The sequence below is a fragment of the Heterocephalus glaber genome, unplaced genomic scaffold (assembly GCF_053883595.1).
Source record: "Heterocephalus glaber isolate CG9 unplaced genomic scaffold, H.glaber_assembly_v1.0 deba00001497, whole genome shotgun sequence".
Taxonomy (NCBI): Eukaryota; Metazoa; Chordata; class Mammalia; order Rodentia; family Bathyergidae; genus Heterocephalus; species Heterocephalus glaber.
In genome coordinates this window covers 58,324,354-58,347,850 of record NW_028258320.1, presented here as the reverse complement: position 1 = coordinate 58,347,850, position 23,497 = coordinate 58,324,354, and the positions used below count along the sequence as shown (strand labels likewise).

The 23,497-nt window shown below is 38.0% G+C and overlaps 1 protein-coding gene and 1 pseudogene across 9 annotated transcripts in view; one reads left to right on the top strand and one right to left on the bottom strand.

Annotated features, from left to right (window-relative positions):
• CUNH10orf90 (chromosome unknown C10orf90 homolog) overlaps positions 1-23,497 on the bottom strand; it is a 265,804-nt gene that overhangs the window by 195,974 nt on the left and 46,333 nt on the right. The gene's annotated exons all lie outside the window — the stretch shown is intronic.
• Positions 6,501-8,307, top strand: LOC101719539 (histone chaperone ASF1-like; annotated as a pseudogene).

Genomic DNA, 23,497 nt, shown 5'->3' with positions numbered 1-23,497 from the left:
TACACAATATAATGACATTCATTATTGGAAATTTGCATGTTTACATACTCTCTAGGTTCTCATTTTTTTCACCTTCCCCTGCCCTCCCTTCAAACCCTCCATCCCACCCTATTTACAAAGAATTTGTTTCCATTTTTTCATTTTCTCATATTAATTCCATTCCCTTCTTTCCTTTCATCAACCCCTCCCACTTCCCCTTCCCCTTTTCCCCTTTTTGTCCTATTTTACATTATCTATTACCTTTTAGTCCTTTTTTACACTTTCAATTTCTCACACTAGAGAAACTATTCAGTATTTACACGTGTGTCTTATTTATTTCACTTAAGAGTATCGCCTCAATGTGCATCCATTTAGCAATAAAATGTCTCTAATTTCTTTTTGATGGCTGAGTAGTACTCCATTTTATTTTTTAAAACCCCACATTTTCTTTATCCAGTCTCCAGTTGATGGATATTTGGGCTGTTCGTTTACAGGTTTTAGCTATTACAAATTGTGCTGCTATGAACATGGGTGCACATATATCACTGTGGTATGATTCTTTTAATTATTTTGGGAAGATACCCACCAGGGAAATAGCTGGGTCAAATGGGACTTCCAGTCTTAGTTCTTTGAGGTATCTCCATAAAGATTTCTGTAGTGGTTTCACCAGTCTACACTCCCACCAGCAGTGGAGGAGGGTTCCTCTTTCCCCACAGTCCCACCAGCATATGTTATTGGTTGCTTTCATGATAGCAGCCATTCTTTCTGGAGTGAGGTGGAATCTCAGTGTTGTTTTCATTTGCATCTCTCAAATAGCCAGTGATGTTGAACATTTTTTCATATATTTGCTATTTCTACTTCTTTGTCTGAGAAATGTCTGTTCATTTCAGATGCCCATTCTGGGGTTGGGTCTTTAAATTTGGGAGGTCTGATCTTTTTAAATTCTTTATAGATTCAAGATAGTAGGCCTTTGTCTGAGGAACAGCAGGTGAAAATTTTTTCCCACACTATGGGTTGTCTCTTCACACTGCTGGTGGTTTCTCTTGCTGTGCAGAAGCTTTTTAGTAAGAAGAGATCCCACTTGTTGATTGTTTGTGCTAGTTCATGGGCAACTGAGGTTTTGTTCATAAAATCTTTTCCTACCCCAATGTCTTCAAGAGTTCTACCTACTCTCTGTTCCAGCCAGCTCAGCATTTCTGTTTTAATATTTAGATCTTTAATCCATTTTGATTTTAGTTCAGTGCATGCTGAGAGATATAGGTCTAATTTTAGTCTTTGGCAAGTTGAAACCCAATTTCTCTAGCACCATTTATTAAAGAGGTTATCTTTCCTCCAGTGAGGGTGTTTGGCTCCTTTGTCGAAGATGAGATGGCTGAGTGTGTCTGGCATTGTTTCTACATCTTCTAATCTGTTCCACTGGTCCTCAGGTCTGTTTCTTTGCCAATACCGTGCAGTTTTCATCACAGTGGCTTTGTAGTATAGCTTCAAGTTAGGGCTTGTGATACCCCTTGCCATGTCTCTGTTACCTAGAATTGCTTTTGCTATTCTGGGTCTCTTCTTGTTCCAAATGAATTTTTGGATTGTTTTCTCAAGGTCCATGAAGTATGCTCCTGGGATTTCAATTGGGATTGCATTGAATCTATATAGCAGTTTGGGAAGAATTACCATTTTCAATAGGTTGATCTTTCCTACCCAGGAGCAAGGGATGCCCTTCCATTTTCTGATATCTTAAGTCTCTCTTTTCAGAGTCCTATAGTTTTGAGAGAAGAGGCCTTTGATTTCTTTTGTTAGGTTGATTCCTAAGTATTTCAGTTTTCTGGATGCTATTGTAAAAGGAATTGTTTGCCCAATTTCTTTCTCAGTGAGTCTATTGTTCGTGTAGAAGAAAGCTATTGATTTTTGTGTGTTGACCTTGTATCCAGCTACTTTACTGAATTTGGTTATTTAGTCTAGAAATCTTTTGGTGAAGTTCTTGGGATCTTCTATATAAAGCATCATGTCATCTGCAAATAATGACAATTTGACTTCTTCATTTCCTATCTTTATTCCTTTTATTTCTTTCTCTTGTCTAATTGCTGTGGCTAATGTTTCCAAAACTATATTGAACAGGAGTGGTGATAGTGGACATCCTTGTCTTGTTCCTGATTTTAGTGTGAAGGATTTCAGTTTTTGACCATTTAGTATGATATTGGCTGTTGGATTTTCATAGATGGCTTTTATCAAATTGAGGTAGAGACCATCCATTCCAATTTTTGGTAGGGTTTTTTTTATCATAAATGCATGTTGGATTTTGTCAAATGCTTTTTCTGCATCTATTGAGATGATCATATGGTTTTTGTCCTTGGCTCTGTTGATATAGTGTATTACATCGATTGATTTGCATATGTTGAACCATCCCTGCATCCCTGGGATGAATCCCACTTGGACAGGGTGTATGATCTTGTTGATGATCTTCTGCATTCTATTTGCCAGTATCTTAGTAAGGATTTTTGTATCTATGTTCATTAGTGAGATTGGCCTATAGTTCTCTTTTTCAGTTGGGTCTTTCTCTGCTTTGGGGATCAAGATGATGCTTGCTTCCAGGCATGAATTTGAGAATATTGCTTCCCTTTCAATTTCATTGAAGAGTTTAAAGAGCAGTGCAATAGTTCCTCTCTAAATGCCTTGTAGAATTCAGTAGTGAAGACATCAGGACCCGGGCTTTTCTGAGTTGGTAAGTTTTTAATTATGTTTTCAATTTCACTGATTGATATTGGGTTGTTTAGAATTTTTAGGTCTTCTTCATTCAACTTTGGTAATTCATATGTATCTAGGAATCTGTCCATTTCTTCTGTGTTGTCCATCTTATTAGCATATAGGTTCTGGAAGTAGGTATTGATGATCCTGTGGATTTCTGCTGGGTCCATTGTAATTTCATCCTTTTCATTCCTAATTGCATGGATTTGGGTCTTTTCTTTTCTTTTTCTGATAAAATTGACTAAGGGTTTGTCAATTTTGTTGATTCTTTTGAAGAACCAACTGTTGGCTTCATTGATTTTTTTGTGTTGCTCTCTTAGTCTCCATTGCATTGATTTCTGCCCTGATCTTTATAATTTCCTCCTTTCTATGGGCTTTGAGTTTGTCCTGCTCTTCTTTTTCTAGAAGCTTGAGGTTCAGCATCAGATTGTTTAATTGGGGTCACTCTATTTTCATAATATGAGTATTCACTGCTACGAATTTCCCTCATAAGACTGCTTACATTGTGTCCCATAGATTCCAATATGTTGTATTGTCATTGTCATTTAATTGAAGGAACTGTCTGATTTCTTCTTTAATTTCCTCTGTGACCCATTGGTTATTCAGAAGTGTATTATTCAACTTTCATGCATTTATGAAATTTTTGTGCTTTCTTTTGATATTGATCTCCAATTTCATCCCACTATTATCTGATAATATACAGGAGATAACCTCAATTCCTTTGGACTTAACCTAAATATGTTCTATGAGTGAGTATGTGGTCTATTTTGGAAAATGACCCACGTGCAGCTGAAAAGAATGTGTCTTCTGATTTGGTGGGGTGGAAGACTCTGTAAACATCTGTTAAGTTCATTTGTTCAAGAGTTTCATTGAGCTCTAGTATTTCATTGCTTGTGTTTTGTCTAGTTGATCTATTTGTGACAATGGGATATTGAGGTCCCCCACTACTATTCTATTAGTGCTTATATGATTTTTCATGTCCATTACTATTTGTTTTATATAATTGGGTGCACTAGTGTTTGGTGCATAGATATTTATGATTGTCATCTCTTCCTCTTGGATTGTTCCCTTTACAAGGATATGGTGTCCTTCTTTTTCTCTCTTACTCAGTGTGGGTTTGAAATCCACTTGGTCTGCAAAGAGGATAGCTACTCCTGCTTTTTTTCGGGTTCCTGTCACAAGGAGTATTGTTTTCCACCCTTTAACTTTCAGCCTATAAGTTTCTTTTTGAATTAATTGTGTTTCTTGTATACACTATATTGTTGGATCTTGTTTCTTGACCCATTCTGCCAGTGTATTTCTTTTGATTGGTGAGTTGAGATGATTAACATTGATGGTTATAACTGATATGTATTGAGTTAACGTTGTCATGACTTTTTCTTTTTGTTGGATCCTACCCCTTTGCTTTTAATTTCTTGTCGTGTCCAGTGAATTCATTCTGCTTTGCTTCCTGGGGTTGTGATCCTCATTGTCTTTTCCTAGGATTTTGTCTAAAATTTTTTGGAGTGCTGCTTTGGTATTCATGAAGTTCTTTAGGTGCTCTTTGTCATGAAAGTATCTTATTTCTCCATTAATTTTGAAAGATAGTTTTGCAGGGTACATCAGTCTTGGTTGGAGTTTATTTTCCTTTAGGGCTTGAAATACATCACTCCAACTTCTTCTTGCCTTTAGGGTTTGGGTTGAGAAGTCTGCCTTGATTCTGATGGCTTTTCCTTTGTATGTGATTTGTTTCTTTTCTCTAACTGCTTGTAGAACTTTGTTCTTCTGTTGGGTTTCTGTTGGGTTCAACAATTATATACCCATGTGTAGATTTTTTTTTAATCAAGGCTAGTTGGACTCCTATATGCCTCACTTATCTGTATGTCAAGTTCTTTTCCCCTGCTTGGGAAGTTTTCTGCCATCATTTCTGTGAACAGTTTTTTTATGTCATCTGCACTGTCTCCTGTTTCTTCATTGACTCCAATCAGTCTTATGTTATTCTTCTTTGCATCATGTAGTAGCTGCTGGATTGATTTCTCGTAGTCCCTTGCAATTTTAAAGCAATTTTTCTTTTCCTGGTCACTAATTGCAACCTTATCTTCTATATCTGAAATTCTGTCCTCACATTGGCTCATTCTGCTGCAAATACTTTCAGTGGAGTTTTTAATGTCCTGGAAATTTGTTTGTATCTGTTTTATGGATTCCATTTGTTTCCTATGTTGGGATTCCATCATGTTCCTCAGCTTCTGTATTTTTTGTGTCCTCTCTAGATTTATTAATCATGTCTTGCACTATTGGCACAATCTCTGCTGTTATGTGAAAAATTTTTTCTGATTTCATTTTTTTCTAGATCCTCTTTCATTGCTAGTTCAGGGAGTCTGGGTGGTTGAGTATCAGAGTGTTCCATCTTGTTTCCCCTTGGGATTGCTGTAGGTGATCTGGAAATCTGGTTCTGAGGCTTGTTTACTCTTTTCTCATTTCAATGGGGGGAGGGAGGGTGCTGCCAGTGCCTGCACTGGCTCACCTCCTCTGTGCTGGGAGCAGTGATAGATTGGCCTGGAAGCCTCCTACTCTGCACTGGGAGCTGTGGCACCTTGACCCAGAAGCCTCCTCTCTGCTAGGAGCTGTGGCACACTGACTATATTCCGTAACTTTAAGGGATACCACAAACTACAGCCCCTACAGCCCTTAAGAATTCCATGAATGAAACTATTGCTAAGTTATATTACCAAGATATTATTTATTTTCCCAATCGAGTTGATATTTGGATTAATGGGTATAAACATAATGATAGGTAAAGCTGCTGACTCTTTAACATGAGTTAAGGCTATGGCATTAAATTCTGTAAGAGTCATTGAATTCTTCACTACTACATGCTCAGAGAATAAAACAAAACTTTTTAAAAAGCCAGTATCATTCAACAATATTCATGATAAACATGAAAAATGATTACTTTTATTATACAGCTAGCACTGAGTAGTCATCACTTTACTATACCATGTGACAAAATGGGAAGCTAATATTATCTATAGTATACTAATTATCTCTATGAAAAACATTGGTGCAACTGTCAATTACTGCAGTTGCAAATTTAACCAGGCACTGTTTTTATGAAACATCATTTTAAATTGAAAGAACTACTGACAGACCAACTACAGTTTGTCAGATGTATTTGGCAGACATTTTTTTCAAGAAACAAAGTAGGCCTGTCATTTTAAAGAGGACCATGATAATCTTAGTTGTCAGTTATCAAATTTGAACTTTCAAGTAAAATTAAGAGTTTTGAAAGCTTGTATATGTCTCCTCAAGCTTGACAACTCCTAAAAATTAGTGGCTCTTCTGATGAGCCTGGTGATATTATTGAATTCCTTTTTATATTGGAAAATAAAATGTGTCAACATTTTGAAGATTCGTATGACTCAGGGAATCAATATTTTTCAGATCGCCAATGCAAGATATTACAAAATCACACACAGATAAAACATCCATTAACAATGTAAGAATAATCAGTGGGTTTAAGGTAACAAAGTAAGAAAAGTTCATTAATACTGCATGGGTTCAGATTCAACATTGCAAATGGCAATGAAGAAGACACCACTTGTCCCATTGTTCAGTGAAATAAGCCTGTCACAAAAAGACCAATACTGGAGGTCAGAGTGTGCAGGCGCGGCAGTGGCATGGTGCATTACCCTACAGAGTGGGCTGGGGCTCGGTGGACTAGGCTGCCTGGCCCGGGGAGCACCCGCTTGACAGCGTGGTGGCAAAGTTCCGGCAGGCGGTGCCTGGCCCGCCCTGCCCCCCGCGCCATGGCCAAAGTCCAGGTGAAAAATGTGGTGGTGCTGAACAATCCGTCCCCCTTCTACAACCCATTCCAGTTCGAGAACACCTTCGAGTGCGTCAAAAACCTGAGCGAAGACTTGGAGTGCAAAATTATCTATGTGGGCTCTGCGGAAAGTGAAGAATACGATTAAGTTCTAGACTCTATTTTGGAGGGCCCTGTTCCTGCAGGAAGGCATATGTTTGTATTTCAGGCCGATGCACCCAACCCGGGACTCATCCCGGATGCAGATGCAGTCGGTGTCACCATTGTGCTAATTACTTGTACCTATCGAGGTCAAGAATTTATTAGAACTCTTGATGACATTGGCATAGTTAAAAACTTTATGAACAAATCCTCAGTAGCATGAGAACTAGCATAAAGAATCAACAACTGGGATCTCATCTTATTAAAAAGCTTCTGCACTGCAAGAGAAACCACCAAGAGAGCTAAGAGACAACCTACAATGTGGGAAGAAATTTTTAGCAGCTGTACCTCAGACAAAGGTCTACTATCGAGAATATATAAAGAACTTAAAAAAATCAGACCTCCCAAATTCAAAGACCCAATTCAAAAACGGGCATCTGAAATGTACAGACATTTCTCAGACAAAGAAGTAAAAGCAGCAAATAAATATATGAAAAAATGTTCAACATCACTGCTCATTCGAGAGATGCAGATGAAAACAACACTGAGATTCCACCTCATCCCAGAAAGAATGGCTGCTATTAAGAAATCAACCAATAACAAATGCTGGTGGGGGTGTGGAGAGAAAGGAACCCTTTTCCACTGTTGGTGGGAGTGCAGACTGGTGCAACCACTGTGGAAATCAGTATGGAGATGCCTCAAAGAACTAGGACTAGAGGTCCCATTTGACCCAGCTATTCCCCTCCTAGGTATCTTCTCCAAAGAATTAAAAGAATCATACCACAGTGATATATGTGCACTTATGTTTATAGTGGCACAGTTTGTAATAGCTAAAGCTTGAAAACAGCCCAATTGCCCATCAACTGGAAACTGGATAAAGAAGATGTGGTTTTTTTCTAAAATGGAGTACTACTCGGTCATAAAGAATGAGAAACTAGAGACATTTATAGCTAAATGGATGCATATTGAGGCCATATTCTTAAGTGAAATAAATAGGACACACGTGTAAATACCAAATAGTTTCTCTAGTGTGAGAAACTGAAAGTGTAAATAAGGATTAAAATGATTAAAATAAATAATTGATAATTTGAAATAGGAAAAGGTCCAAAGGTGTAGAGGTGGTGGGAGGGGAAGAGGAAAGGGGAGAAAGGAAAAGAAAAATTATGAGAAAAGAAAAAAATGGAAACAAAAGCTATGTAAATAGGGGAGGGTGGAGGGGGTGAAGGGTGCACAGGAAATGGGGAAAAAAATAAGAACCAAGATTCGTCATGTACAGGCACAAGCACCCAATGATAAATGTAAACATATTGTACACCTAAAATGTACCAATAAAAGAAGTAAAAAGAAAAAAAAGAATTTATTAGAGTTGGCTATTATGTAAATAATGAATATACTGAGACAGAATTAATCCACCAGTAAAATCAGACTTTTCTAAGCTTCAAAGGAACATTTTGGCATCTAATCCCAGGGTCACAAGATTCTACATTAACTGGGAAGATAATATAGAAAAACTGGAAAAGACAGAGAGCAGTAATCCAAATCTACAGTCACTTCTGTCTACAGATGCTCTACCTTCAGCATCCTCGGGGTGGTCAACATCGGAAAACTCACTGAATGTCATGTTAGAATCCCACATGGACTGCATGTGACCGACCACCTGCAATCTTGTTAGTGCAGATTAAGCCATTAAAAACAGAGCTATTTCCCTGAAATTCCATAAGTGCATAGTCAAGACACAATGTGAAGAATTTTATCCTGTAGAAAGTTTGTAAGAAAACCAGTATTGGGGCAAATTGTGGAATATAAATTTAACTATTTATAAGTAATTTTTTCTGTAATGCATTATTTTATTTGTTCTGGAACTAATCTAATTAAAGCATATATGTTATTTTCTTCTCCTTTATATGTAATTGAAGCACTTATAAAATAGAAGACCAATACTGTATGGTTCCTCCTATATGAGGTACTTGGAGTAATCAAAATTATAGAGAGAGAAAGTAAAATGATGGTTGCCAGGGGCTGAAGTGGGTAAGGACGGAGAATTATTGTTTAGTGGGTACAGAGTTTTAGTTGTACAGTATAAGATAGAGTACTGGACATAGATGGTGGTGATGGCTATACACCATGACTATTTAATATCATGGTACCCTTACAAATGGTTAAGGTGGAAAATTTTATGTCAGATGGATTTCACCAAAAACTGGGAAAAAGAAAACACTTCTTGTCAAGTTTTGGTGTAGTATGAAAGAATATCCATAACTATCTGATAAAGCTATCACATCTTTTCTCCTTTTCCAGCTGCCTGTTTGCATAAAGCCTGATTTTTTTCATATGATTCAACCAAAATAATGTATTGCAACAGATTACATGCAGAAGTAGATATGAGAATCTGTGAATCCAAACATTAAAGATGTTTATGCATAAATATAAAACAATACTAGACTTTTCATTACTTTTTATCTTCAAAGATTTGGTTATTTTTGATAAAAATGTGTTCTTTATGTCAACATAAATAGGTTTACTTTAAGCTATTTATTTTAGATTGTAATAGGTATTCTTTCAGGCCTCTGATTAAAGGATTCCCATGGCCCATCAGACCTGGGTGGCCCTCAGAGAGGGCAGGCACCTGCTCAGTCCTGCTTCTACCATCCTCCTGGGTTGGGAAGAGTTCTGGGCACACAGTAGGGACTTATTATGTATTTATTGGATGAATGAATTTTTCTCCACATATTAATCAAATACTTCAAAACACTCTAGAATGAGAATTTATCACTTTCCCTAGCCATTATCTTAATCCATAGCTGTAATTAAATCTCCACTCACCCAGAGTTAATAAAATAAAAAACAGACATATAACAAGTTAGCACAGAGGAGGGCTCAGATGAAGCTCCATGTGGAAATTTCATGGAAGACTCCACAATCCTAACACAAAGCCTTGCTCCTAGAGGTCTGGTCGGGAAGTTTCTTTATTCTGGTTCTTTCCTTCCCTTCATTTGTCTTTTATTTTGATTTAATAGTTTTTAATAAAACAACTTGATTGGGATGTAAATCACATGTAATTCATCCATTTAGAGTGTATAAGTCAATGGATTTTAGTATATTCACAGTTGTTCAACCATCACTACAATCTAGTTTTAGAAAATTTTCATAACTCCAAGAATTGCATACTCATTACAGGCCCGTCTGTATACTCTCATACCCCCAGCCACAGCCAACCACCAATCTGCTCTCTGACTCGATAGATTTCTTTATTTTGGACATTTTATATAAATAAGATCATAATGTGTAATCTGTTGTGTCTGGCTTCTTTCACTTAGCATAATGTTTTCAAGATCCATTCATGTAGTTGTGTGAGTTAGTACTGCATTTATTTTTATTGCCTGATAATATTCCATTGTATGAATAGGCCATGTTCTATTGATCCATTTATCAGTTGGTGGTCATTAGAGTTGTTTTCACCTTTTGGCTATTACAAATAATGCTGCTATGAACATTTGTGTGCAAGTTTTATGTAGACATATGCTTTCATTTCTCTTGGGTAGAATTCCCAGGTCAGATGGTAACTCTATGTTTACTCTTTTGAAGAACTGCCAGCTTATTTTCCAAAGCAGCTGCATGATTTTACATTTCTACCAGCATTTTACAAGGATTCTAATTCCTTCACACCTTGTCAACACATATTATTAACTATCGTTTTAATTATAGTTCTATATTCATTCCCAAACTTCCCCAAGAGAGGGGATTTTTGTTGAAGATGGCTTCAGTTAGCTGTTTGAACTTCCCACTGTAGTGATGAAGGGGTTGTTAAAGAGATTATTCTAGTCCTATTTCCCCAATAATTGACCTTTCTGGAGTTTTCCCTGAGCTCAAGGGTACAGAGCTATAGTGACCCCATGTAGCACATGTAGAATCCAGACAAATTCCATGCATGGATTCTACATGCTATAGAGCTGTTCTGTACAAGATGGGTACTACCATCCACATATGGCTACTAAAAGACAAATTCACCAAGATTAAATGAAATTAAACATTTAGTTGTTTACTCACACCAAACCACTTCAAGTACCCAGTAATCACATGTTGTTACCTTATTGGACAATGTGAACATAACACTTTTCTACTATTGTAGAAGACTCTATTAGATAGTGCATGGGGTGAGGGGCACTAAACAGTACTGCCTGTGAGAATTAATCAGAGTGGCTTTGTCTCCCAACCTCCACCCTCCTAAATCCACTCATGCCCTCATGGATCATTTTGTCTATAATCCAAAGAATCTCAGAATTCTTGGGGGTGCCAGACAAAAAGAAGTTGAGTGTGTTTTTCATGCAGAAATGCAGAATATTAGATTTAAGACCTCTGAGGTGGACTAAAGTGTTTTCTAGTCAGGACAACATTTAAACTATTCTCAAGACTGTTCAGAATCCAACCACCCAAACTTTAATGTCGGGATGAGAAATATTAAATATCTAAAGTGATTTCCCCCATGGATGCCAGCAGCCTGCGCCCCACCAGACCATGCCGTGTGGATGCCGTGTGGCATCTGAATCTGCACAGAAGAGGCATCAGGGGAAACATAAAGGCCATGGTTATGAGCCCCAGAAGATAGTGCAGAAGTGAGCAACAGAGAGGGCCTTTCTGACACTGCTCAATGAGAATTGAAGCCCACTGGGCAAGTGAAGAAAACCTCTTCAATAAAAGCACACTGGACCACGTGGTTGGTAAGTTGGTGGGATCAGTACCTCCCATAGAAACCTGGACTTGCATAGTGGGGAGAACAGCTAGAACCTGCACTAGAATTTTCCAGAGTTTAATCCTTCAGGAGATCAGGGACCTCAACTTGGACCTTGCAGCCAGAAATCAGGCGGAATCTCAGTAGGCTACAGCTGGCTTCCTGAGACTGATCAACTTAGATCAGCACACTGCTGCCCACATTGCCTACTGGGAGACCGTTTATGTTATTGTTGGTTTTGTTATATATATATATTGTTTTCTTTTTCTCTCTCTCTATCCCTTCTGGCTCTATATTTCTCTCCCTCTTTGTTCCTGTTCCTGTCCCATTCTGAATTTTTTCTCTCTCTCTGTCCTCTTGACTGTCACTTTTATAGGAAGGTGAATACAATTTCTAGCTTCCCTATTGTTGTCAGTTTTTTCTGTAATTGTCTCTGTTCTTTCTCTCTGTCTTTTCCTCCTGTCTTCAACAGATCCCCACAATTTGCGTGATCTTCCCATTTCCTCTAGCCCCACCTTTAACCTTTCCCTCTCCCTCTCCCTCTATCTCTCTAGCCCTCCCTCCCCAACTGCTGCTAAATCTTTATCCTGAAGGGTAAATTTGCCATATTGAAGGGTTTACTTACTACAAACATATTTTGGGGTGGCCCTAGATTTTGATCTAGCTCACATGGTTAAAGGTGACAGATTAACTGTTACCACAAATTGTCATTTTCTAAGCTGTGTTTGATGCTGATTGTGTCAATTGGGCTAAGGTGTTGTGATTGATCTAATTAGTTGTCCTCTCTGGTATACTGAAAACGAGATTGCCTAAGAGGCATTAGAGACTCAAAATGTAAAAAGTCCAGCTATACCTGGACGATATCTCTGAGAAGCAATCACCCTATAAGGGCTCTAAACACTAGTAATAAAGATACTCACAATAAGAAATACTGGAGTATCAGCCCAGGAATTAAAGCAAAAAACAGCACCAACAACAGAATTAAAAATAAGACAGCACCTTGGCAGGATACGAACACAGACTTTCAGCTCACCAAAGGCAAATTCTGGGGGAAACAAGGTGGAAAAATATGATAATCAACCACCTGGACACCCTGAACTGATAGCACAGGAAGTAACAAAACAGACGAATGAGGCACTAGAAAAATCCAAAACAGAAATAATTTCCCAGATAACTACAGAAATGGTAAGCAGAGTGAAGGACATGATTAGAGGCTCTAGAACAGAAACAGAATAAAAAAAATAGATGAGCTCAGAAACATGCTGGAAGCCATGAATACCCAGCATAAGAAAGAAATGGAAACCACAATTGCCCAACATAGGAAAGAAATGGAATCCATGAAACAGATTCAAACAGATATCCAGGAGATTAAAAACTCCATTGAAAGTATTCACAGCAGATTGAGCAAATACGAAGATAGAATATCAGATATAGAAGACAGGATTGCAGTTAGTGACCATGAAAACAGAGATTTCTTAAAAATAGTAAAAGACCATGAGAAATCAATCCAGCAGCTGCTCCCCAATCCAAAGAAGAATAAAATAAGACTGATAGGAGTCCATGAAAAAGGAGGAGAAAGTATAAATGACATAAAAAATCTGTTCACAGAAGTAATTGTAGAAAACTTCCCAGACAGAGGCAGAGAATTTGACATACAAATAAGCGAGGCATATAGAACTCCAACTAGCCACGATCAGAAAAATCTGCACCTAGACATATAATAGTCAAGATCCCAGAAACCCAACAGAACAAAATCCTACAAGCAGTTAGAGAAAAGAAATAAATAACATAAATAGGAAAGCCCATCAGAATCACAGCAGACTTCTCAACACAAACCCTCAAGTTGAGAGCCTGAAGTATTTCCAGCCCTAAAAGAAAATAATTTCCAATCTAGACTGTTGTATCCTGCAAAATTATCTTTCAAAATCAATGGGGAAATTAGATACTTCCACAACAAAGAACACCTCAGAAATTTCATGAATGCCAAACCAGCACTACAAGCAATTCTAAAGAATATCCTAGAAAAAGACAATGAAGGTCACAACTCCATGAGGCCCAAAAGAGCAAAGCCACCAAGCAAGGAAAGAAAGTAAAGGGAAAGGGGGAAAAATAAAAAATATAAGAGCCAAGAACAGTAAAACATGATGACAAGAATGAATCAATATCTATCAATTATAACTATCAATGTTAATGGCCTCAATTCACCAATCAAAAGAAATGGACGGGCAGAATGGATTAAGAAGCAAAATCCAACAATATGCTGTATACAAGAAACACACCCAATTCAATAAGACATTCATAGACTAAAAGTAAAAGGATGGAAAATAGTTCTTCATGCGACAGGAACCCCAAAAGAAGCAGGGATAGCAGTCTTATTTTCAGACAAAATAGATTTCAAACCAAAACTAATTACGAGAGACAAAGGTGGTCACTATATCCTTGTAAAGGGAACAATCCAGGAGTAAGACATAACAATCATAAAAATATACGCACCAAACCACTGTGGAAATCAGTATGGAGATACCTCAAGGAACTCGGACTGGAAGTCCCATTTGACCCAGCTATTCTCCTGCTGGGTATCTTCTCCAAAGAATTAAAAGAATCATACCACAGTGATATATGTGCACCCATGTTCATAGCAGCACAGTTTGTAATAGCTAAAACTTGGAAACAGCTCAAATGCCCATCAACTGGAGACTGGATAAAGAAAATGTGGGGTTTTTTTAATAAAATGGAGTGCTACTCAGCCATGAAAAATGAGAAATTAGAGACATTTATTGCTAAATGGATGCACATTGAGGTGATACTCTTAAATGCAATAAATAGGACACTTACGTGTAAATACTGAATAGTTTCTCTAGTGTGAGAAACTGAAAGTGTAAATAAGGACTAAAAGCTATAATAGATAATGGGAAATAGGAAGAAAAGGGGCAAAGGGGAAGGGGAAGTGGGAGGGGTAGGGGAAAGGAAAGAAGAGAATGGAATTAATATGAAAAATATGAAATGCAAAAATGGAAACAAAGTCTTTGTAAATAGGGAGTAATGGAGGGGTTCAAGAGAGGGCAGGGGAAGGGGGAAAAAATAAGAACCAAGAGAGATTATGTAAAGGTGCAAATTACCAATGATGAATGTCATTATACTGTATATCTAAAATGTACCAATAAAGTAAAATTTTAAAAATATATATGCACCAAAGATGAATGCCCCCAACTATTCAAAACAAATACTAATGGAGATGAAAAATCAACTAAGCAATAATACAATTGTAGTTGGTGACATCAATACCACACTGTCACAAATAGACAGATTATCTAGACAAAAAATCAACAAGGAAATTCTAGAACTGAACCAAGCTTTTGAACAAATGGACTTAATAGATGTCTACAGAGTGTTCCACCCCACAAAATCAGAATGTACATTCTTTTCAGCTGCACAAAGGTCATTCTCCCAAATAGACCACATGCTAGCTCATAGGGCATGTTTAAGTAAATGCAAAAGAGTTGAAGTTACCCCCTGTATATTATCAGACCATAGTGCAATAAAATTGGAGATCAATAGCATAAGAAATCACAAAACCCCCACAAACACATGGAAATTGAATAACACTCTCCTGAACCAATGGGTCACAAGAAAATTAAAGAAGAAATTAGGCAGTTTCTACAAGTAAATGATAATGCCAGTACAACGTACAGGAACCTATGGGACACAATGAAAGCAGTTCTACAAGGAAAATTCATAGCATTGAATGCTCATATTAGGAAAACAGAGAGAGCCCAAATAAAAAACCTAATGCTGAACCTCAAGCTCCTACAAAAAGAACATGACAAACCCAAAGCTCATACAAGAGAGGAAATTATAAAGATCAGAGCAGAAATCAATGCAATGGAGACTAAGAGAACTATAAAAAAATCAATGAATAGAAAATTTGGCTTTTCAAAAGAATAAATAAAATCAATAAACCCTTAGCCAACCTTATCAAAAAAGGAAAGAAAAGGCTCAAATCCATGCAATTAAGAACAAAAAAGGTAACTGATAATTTGAAATAGGAAAAAAGGTCCAAAGACAAAGGGGTGAAGGGAGGGGAAGGGGAAAGGAAAAGAGGGAAAGGAAAAACTATGAGAAAAGAAAAAAAATGGAAATGATGTCTATGTAAACAGGGAAGGGTGGAGGGGGTGAAGGGCACACAGGTAATGGGAAAAAAATAAGAACCAAGATATATCATGTACAGGTACAAACACCCAATGATAAATGTAAACGAATTGTATACCTAAAATGTACCAATAAAAGAACTAAAAAAAAAAAAGAACAAAAAAGGTAAAATCACAACAAATCCAGCAGAAATCCAACAGATCATCAATACCTACTTCAAAAACCTATACTCTAGTAAAATGGAAAACACAGAAGAAATGGACAAATTCCTAGATACATACAAATGGCCAAAGTTAAATGAAGAAGATATAAAAATTCTAAACACCCCAGTTACAATGACTGAAATTGAAAATGTAATAAAAAAAATTTACCAACAAAGAAAAGCCCAGGTCCTGATGGCTTCACTACTGAATTCTACAAGACATTTAGAGAACTATCACCATTACTCTTTAAACTCATCAAGGAAATTGAAAGGGAAGCAGTACTTCCAAATTCATTCCTGAAAGCAAGTGTTACTTTGATTTCAAAATCAGGGAAAGGCCCAACCAAAAAAAGAGAATTACAGGCCAATTTCCCTAATGAACATAGATGCAAAAATCCTCAACAAGATACTGGCAAACAGAATACAGAGGGTCATCAAGAAGATCATACACCCTGACCATGTCAGATTTATCACAGGGATGCAAGGATGGTTCAACATATGTAAATCAATAAATGTAATACACTATATTAACAGAGCCAAGGACAAAAACCATGTGATCATCTCAATAGATGCAGAAAAAGCATTTGACAAAATTCAATACCAATTCATGATAAAAACCCTACAAAAAATTGTAATAGAAGGTCTTTATCTCAACCTGATTAAGGCTATACATGAAAAACCAACATCATACTGAATGGTCACAAACTGAAAACCTTCACACTAAAATCAGGAACAAGACAACGATGTCCATTATCACCATTCCTACTCAATATAGTTCTGGACACATTACCCACAGCAATTAGAAGAGAGAAAGAAATTAAACAAGTAAAGACAGGAAAGGAAGAAGTTAAACTGTCATTATTTGCTGATGACATGATACTCTACATTGAAGACCCAAAAAACTCGGCCAAAAGACTTCAAGACTTAATTGACAGATTCAGGAGAGTAGCTGGACACAAGGTCAACACTCAAAAAACAATAGCCTTCTTGTACACAAATAACAGACTCACTGAGAGAGAAATTAGGGAAACAATTCCTTTCACAATAGCATCCAAAAAAATGAAATATCTAGGAATCAATCTAATTAAAGAAGCAAAAGACCTCTACACTGAAAACTACAGTACTCTGAAAAGAGAGATCAAAGAGGAAAGAAAATGGAAAGACATCCCTTGCTCCTGGATAGGAAGACCAATATAGTGAAAATGGCCATACTTCCAAAAATGCTATATAGATTTAAGGCAATGCCAATTGAAACTCCAAAAATGTATTTCACGGAACTAGAGAAAACAATCCAAAAATTCATTTGGAACCAGAAGAGACCTAGAATAACAAAAGCAATTCTAGGCAACAGAGACATAGCAGAGGGTATCATAATCCCCAACTTGAAACTATACTGCAAAACTACTGTGATAGAAACAGCATGGGACTGGCAAAGAAACAGACCCTAGGATCAGTGGAATAGATTAGAAGATCCAGAAACAACTCCAGACACACTCAGCCACCTCATCTTTGACAAAGGAATCAACCATCCTCACTGGAGGACAGATAGCCTATTTAATAAATGGTGTTGGAAAAACTGGATTTCAACCTGCCAAAGTTTAAAACTAGACCCATATGTATCACCATGCACTAAACTAAGATTGAAGTGGATTAAAGAGCTAAATATTAAAACAGATATACTAAACTTGCTGGAAGATAAGTTAGGCAGAACTCTTGAAGACATTGGCATAGGAAAAGACTTTATGAACAAAACCTCAGTGGCATGGAAACTTGCACAAAGAATCAACAACTGGGATCTCATTTTATTAAAAAGCTTCTGCAGTGCAAGAGAAACCACCAACAGAGCTAAGAGACAACCTACAATGTGGGAACAAATTTTTAGAAGCTGTACCTCAGACAAAGGACTACTATCTAGAATATATAAAGAACTGAAAAAAAATCAGACCCCCCCAAATTTAAAGACCCAATTCAAAAATGGGAATCTGAGGGCCAGTGATTTAGCTCAGTGGTTCTGCCACCTGACTTGCAAGTGCAAGGACTGGAGTTCGATCTCTGGTACCAAAAAAAAAACAAAGGTCATCTGAAATGAACAGACATTTCTCAGACAAAGAAATAAAAGCAGCAAATAAACATATGAAAAATGTTCAACATCATTGGTCATTTGAGAGATGCAGATGAAAACAACACTGAGATTCCACCTCACCCCAGAAAGAATGGCTGCTATCAAAAAAATCAACAAATAACAAATGTTGGTGGGGTTGTGGGGAGAAAGGAGCCCTTTGCCATTGTTTGTGGGGGTGCAGACTGGTGCAACCACTATGGAAATCAGTATGGAGATACCTCAAAGAACTAGGGCTAGAGGTCCCATCTGACTCAGCTATTCCCCTGGTGGCTATCTTCCCAAAAAGAATTTAAAGAATCATACCACAGTGATATATGTGCACCTATAGCAGCACAGTTTGTAATAGCTAAAGCTTGGAAACAGCCCAAGTGCCCATCAACTGGGAACTGGATAAAAAAGATGTGTTTTTTTAATAAAATGGAGTACTACTCAGCCATAAAGAACAAGAAACTAGGGACATTTATAGCTAAATGGATGCATATTGAGGCCATACTCTTAAGTGAAATAAATAGGACACACATGTGTAAATATCGAATAGTTTCTCTAGTGTGTGAAACTTAAAGTGGAAATAAGGATTAAAATGATTAAAACAAATGATTGATAATATGAAATAGGAAGAAAAGGTCCAAAGGCGTAGGGGATGTGGGAGAGGTAGGGGAAAGGAAAGAAGGGAAAGGAAAAATTATGAGAAAAGGAAAAAATGGAAACAAAGTTTTTGTAAATAGGGAAGGGTGGAGGGGGTGAAGGGAGGACAGGAAATGGGGAAAAAATAAAAACCAAGATACATCATGTAAAGGTACAAGTACCCAATGGTAAATACAAATCTATTGTATACCTAATATGTACCAATAAAAGAATTTAAGGAAAAAGATAAAAATAAGGTGATTTGTTTCTGAACATTCTGTGAAGGATTGCCAACATTCTTGCATATGTAAAAAAAAGCATTTGCTACATATGTGTGATTAATAATTATCAGTCAATTAAAACTTTTCCTGTTTTCAGCATGTTGAAATATTAACTAAGGCATTAATAGGAGAAAACTTGCTCTCACAGTAACAAAGGCATGTTATATACTACAGCAGAGTCAACCTTGAATTCTGGGGGCTGGTATCTCATGAGGCATACCAAACGTTGGATTTCATACACCTTTGATTATTAGTATTAAAAAAGTGTATTCATCTAATTCCTTGAAAAGAAGGCAAATACCTCTATTTTTATAAAAGCTATCAATAAGCACAAGACTTATCTCTAAAATTATAATTCTACACTTTGCTACAAATTAAATTGATGTCCAAAGACCAAAGCTACAGATGACCATTTTAATCCCTTGACACAAGAGTTTGCAATTACCAATTCAAATCTAAAAAACTACACAAAGCAACTTGGAAGTCAAATTCTCCAGAGCTCTTTTTCCCCTTTAAATTACTATAGACAAGTGAGTTCTTGGCAGGTCTTGTTTTAAAGAGGCAACGAGTAACTTCTCCATCAGAGTAACTCAAACTCACAAGTAAGTGACCTCCTGGTAATGACTGAAGGGCAGAGGGAAACTCCTCCCTCTGGATATGAATCTCTGGTCTAGGCATGAGCCAAAGTTTTCAGTCTTACATCTGAACAGAATACACAGTACTTTGGGCAGGGCGGTGTCTGTGATGGCCTGGTGCCTACCTCATGTTAGGGAAATATTTTGGGGCAGCCCAGTCCTCCTTCAAAGGAAGCTGGGAGGCCAAGGGCTTCATAGAAGCTGAGCTTATTCTTCTTTAAAGACTTATGTTATATCCTCATGAATAACGTGAAAGATTATGTGTTCCCATCGTCCTAACTTGCTTGTGTTGTAGTCCCCAAACAGCAGCAAGACATTAGGAAAATTCAACATAATTGCTAAGCAGGTTCAAAAGTAGGTGTGATCTGAAGTTGTTCAGAGACACAGAAAAAGCTGCCTTAGAAAGCCACAGAAATTGAACAACTCACCCATGATCACTAGATTGGAACAAGGATCAAAGCATCTTGTCATCATAACAGGAATTAAAACAGCCATAAAGTGTGGTAAGTTCCTCCAAAGAATGCCCCAAGGTCAAAAACAGGCCTATCCTGCCTGTACTCAGTACACTCATAGAAAGGAATAAGAAAGCTGGTGAGACCTTGTATTTTCTGCCCAATCTGGAAGCTAAGTAATCAAAATTGGGTTACTTGCTAAGCCTCCCTTACCTGCGGACTGAGGTCTGAATGTGGGTGTGGACATGAGGCATTGGGGTCAGAGACCAGTCAGTCATCCCATCCTAAGCATGATCTGCAGCCTAGCGCAAATTCTCCACCATGGTGTTCTACGCTTAGCTGAACCTTTTGACACCAGAGAAGGTTCTTCAGACTTAAAGAATAGCAGTGAGTAGAGAGGGGCATTATCCTTCTAGTAGACATTACAGAACCAGAAAGTAGTTGAAAGAGTTGAATTGGCCTCTGCTTAATCAATGTACATGCTTCAAAAATATCTGAAATTGTCTGTGAAATGTAGCAGCAGAAATGCCCTTTTTTTCCATGCCAATTACTGGGCTCAGTTGTATATCAGTTCACATTTAGGCATAACAAAGTGCTGCAAAACTCAGTATCCACGGATAATATGTATGCATCTCTCATGGTTTTATTTTTCATACTTATTTTAAGAGACCCAGAATTTGCTGGATGATTTTCAATTCTTCATGGTTTGCCTGAGGCTAGATGGTCCTGAATAGCTCCACTGAAATGACTGGGCCTCCAGTTGAGATATACAGTTTCTCTCCAAGTTCCCACTCCCTCCAGGATGCTGGATGGAGCTTAGGCAAATGGCATCCCAAAGTGTCTCAACAACCAGAAGAGGGTGAGCTCAGACTCAGGGTTTTTCAAGCCTCTATTTATATCTCATTTGATAATGTCCCTTTGGTTAGAGCAAGTCACATGGCCCAGTTCAGGTTGAGATGGGAGAAAACTCACAAGGGTGCAGCTATAAGGAGGCACCACACATGAGAAGCCATTTCTACAACAATCTTCACTAAGTTGCCCCAGTTGTGAGGCACAAAGCAAAGTACCTCTCATCTGTTGAAGGAGACGTAGAGAACACTGACACAGTGTCTGAAGCCACACTACTATACATATTAGTAGTATTTCACAATATGACTTCAGTAACTATTATCGATGAAAAAAATGATTTTGAAGCTGAAAAACTATAAAACCTAAAATACATTGATCTGATTCAGTTCATGCTTTTAATTTTCATATATTTTATTCTCTAATCAAATCCCTGTTTTACCTCCTTAATTTTTCTTGTACTTACTTAGAAAATGTCTTTTTTCAGCACCTATGATGTATAAGGCATTGTAGAGATCAAAAACTGAGTAAGGATATGATCTCTACCCCACTCGGAGAAATAACATTTGTACTCAGATCACTGCAATATTTGCCATAAGAGACAGAAAAGGCATTATGGGTGTAGGGATATAAAGAAAAGTCCAAATGGCTCAAGACCAGGCCTTCCCATCAGGCCACCACCATCTTTACTGGTGTCCGAGATCTATGCATCAGTGATAGCGAACTTTAGAGTGTCCTGTGCTACCAATCAGGGGAGTGTTCACTGGGATGGTCCAAAATGGGGGTGATCAAATGGGCATCATTTTTGCTGGACAATTGGCCAGTGATATGCTGCACACCCTGGATTGCTCATGCTTGTGGTTTGCCAGATCTTCTCTGTTCTTTTCTGAGTGGCTTTCCTTCCAAGTCTGAGTGTTTTCTCTCTTCTAGGGGTGGAATACACTACTAAAACACTTAAACCAATGGTTTTAAATGAAATAATTAAGCATCTGCCACCATCCATGCTTTCATTTCTGCAGTGGTCCTTTTCCCACAGGTAGTAGGCAAACCTTGTCTAACTGCCCCAGGGGAAAGCTTTTCAAGGATCACCTGAAGAATTTGATGAGTACAGGGGAAGGAGGTAGGGGACAAGCACACCAATTAGTCATTCAAATATGATTTTGCCCACTCCGCTTCATCTGCCACAAAGCCTTGTATCTAGTTGATATTTGTATGTGTAGGAGGTGGGCTGTAAGCTGGGCCACAAGAGGACTACAGGAGAAATGAAGACACTACAGATGCAGGTACAAGCACCAGGAAGGATCATGCAGCATGAACCATCTGGTAGCTTCTAGAACTCTCTTGGTCTGCAACATGGTGGCTCTTTGTGCACTAGAGTGTTCAGAGGCAGGGCTTTGGGGACATGTGAGCCTCTTCTTTGTAGTCTTTACAATCCATCTCCTTAATTAATACCTACTCCTGATTAGAGCCAAGCTTGTGGCAATTCACGCCACTTGAAGAGCGAAACCTTTTGATCCTTTCTCTTCACTTGTCTCCTCCTAACCGAATCTCAGGCAGAAAGAAAAATAACAGCAAATCTTCCTGCTTGCCTTCTGTGACCTGAGTGCCCCAGCAAAGTAGGGCCTGCAACTCTGATATGTGACCTGCCTTCTTGCTTCCCGCACTTCCCTTTCTAGCCAGAGCTCTTTAATCTAATTTAAAATACAATGTCAATAGGAGACCAAAATCCCTGGATTGTATTTCTAAGTCTTCTGGACACCATTTGCTGCCAGAAAACCAATCTGACTCAATTCTTACCCAGAGAAACTTCTTTCTGTTCCTTATAAACCAAAGAGACATAAAATAAATTGTACATTGCACCCAAATAACATTTAACATTTCTATGGATGCTAGATGAATTTTCTTTGACCTGCTTCTTCTATAGGTTCCCAAAACTACTCTAGTCACTTACATCCCCTCCCAACTGAGAAAATTTCAGGTGCTTAGTGTAATTTGTTTTCCAACCAGAGAATGTCCCGATGCCAGTGCTTGATCTCTAACCCTTTCCCCAGGGCACCACTGGAAAGAATGCTGTACTTGCAGATTGGCAAGAATGAGCATCACAGGCTGTCTTGTGCTCCACAGCAAGACCAAATCACCAACCTAAATTCCTATGTAGAGATAAGAGATAAAGTGCCCTTCCAGTTAGAATGCCTGGTTTGAATTCTGCCAAAGAACTGGATTGAGCCTTCCTGCCTTGGGCTCTTAGGCTGCTCCAGTCCAGAGAATGTGCATTTATCATCGTTGAAAATTCAGTCTTTGGGTATGAACATTGATGTGCAAAGCTCCCTGATTCATTCTCACCAGGAGAAGTGTTCTCCAACACTACCTCTTCTATAATGCCTTCCAAGACCTTTGCTAATGCAAGGAGCTCTGACATCAAAGCCAGTGTTCCTGTCTGTGTCTCAAGCTCCTCTCCCAGATAAGATTCACCAGGCTGATTTGCTCCTTCTTCACAATGTTTATCTCTACAGCAAAAGGCCTCTGTCATGGGCTTCCTCTCTATCCTATCTTGAGTTTGCCATTATAAGCACAGATTATACAAGGAGGGGGGAGAGAATCATCAGTCACAAAATCCATGAGCAATAAATGTTAATGTATGCCAATTTTTATTCAGAGCTGGCTGCAGGCCATGGCTGATGCTTAATATTATTGAGTGCCCACAATGGATGAGGCCTTTCTGACCCTCTCATGGAACAGTACTCCTCAAGGATAGAAAATGCTTTCCTAAGGGAGTAAGCCTCCTTCACTGTAAGGCTT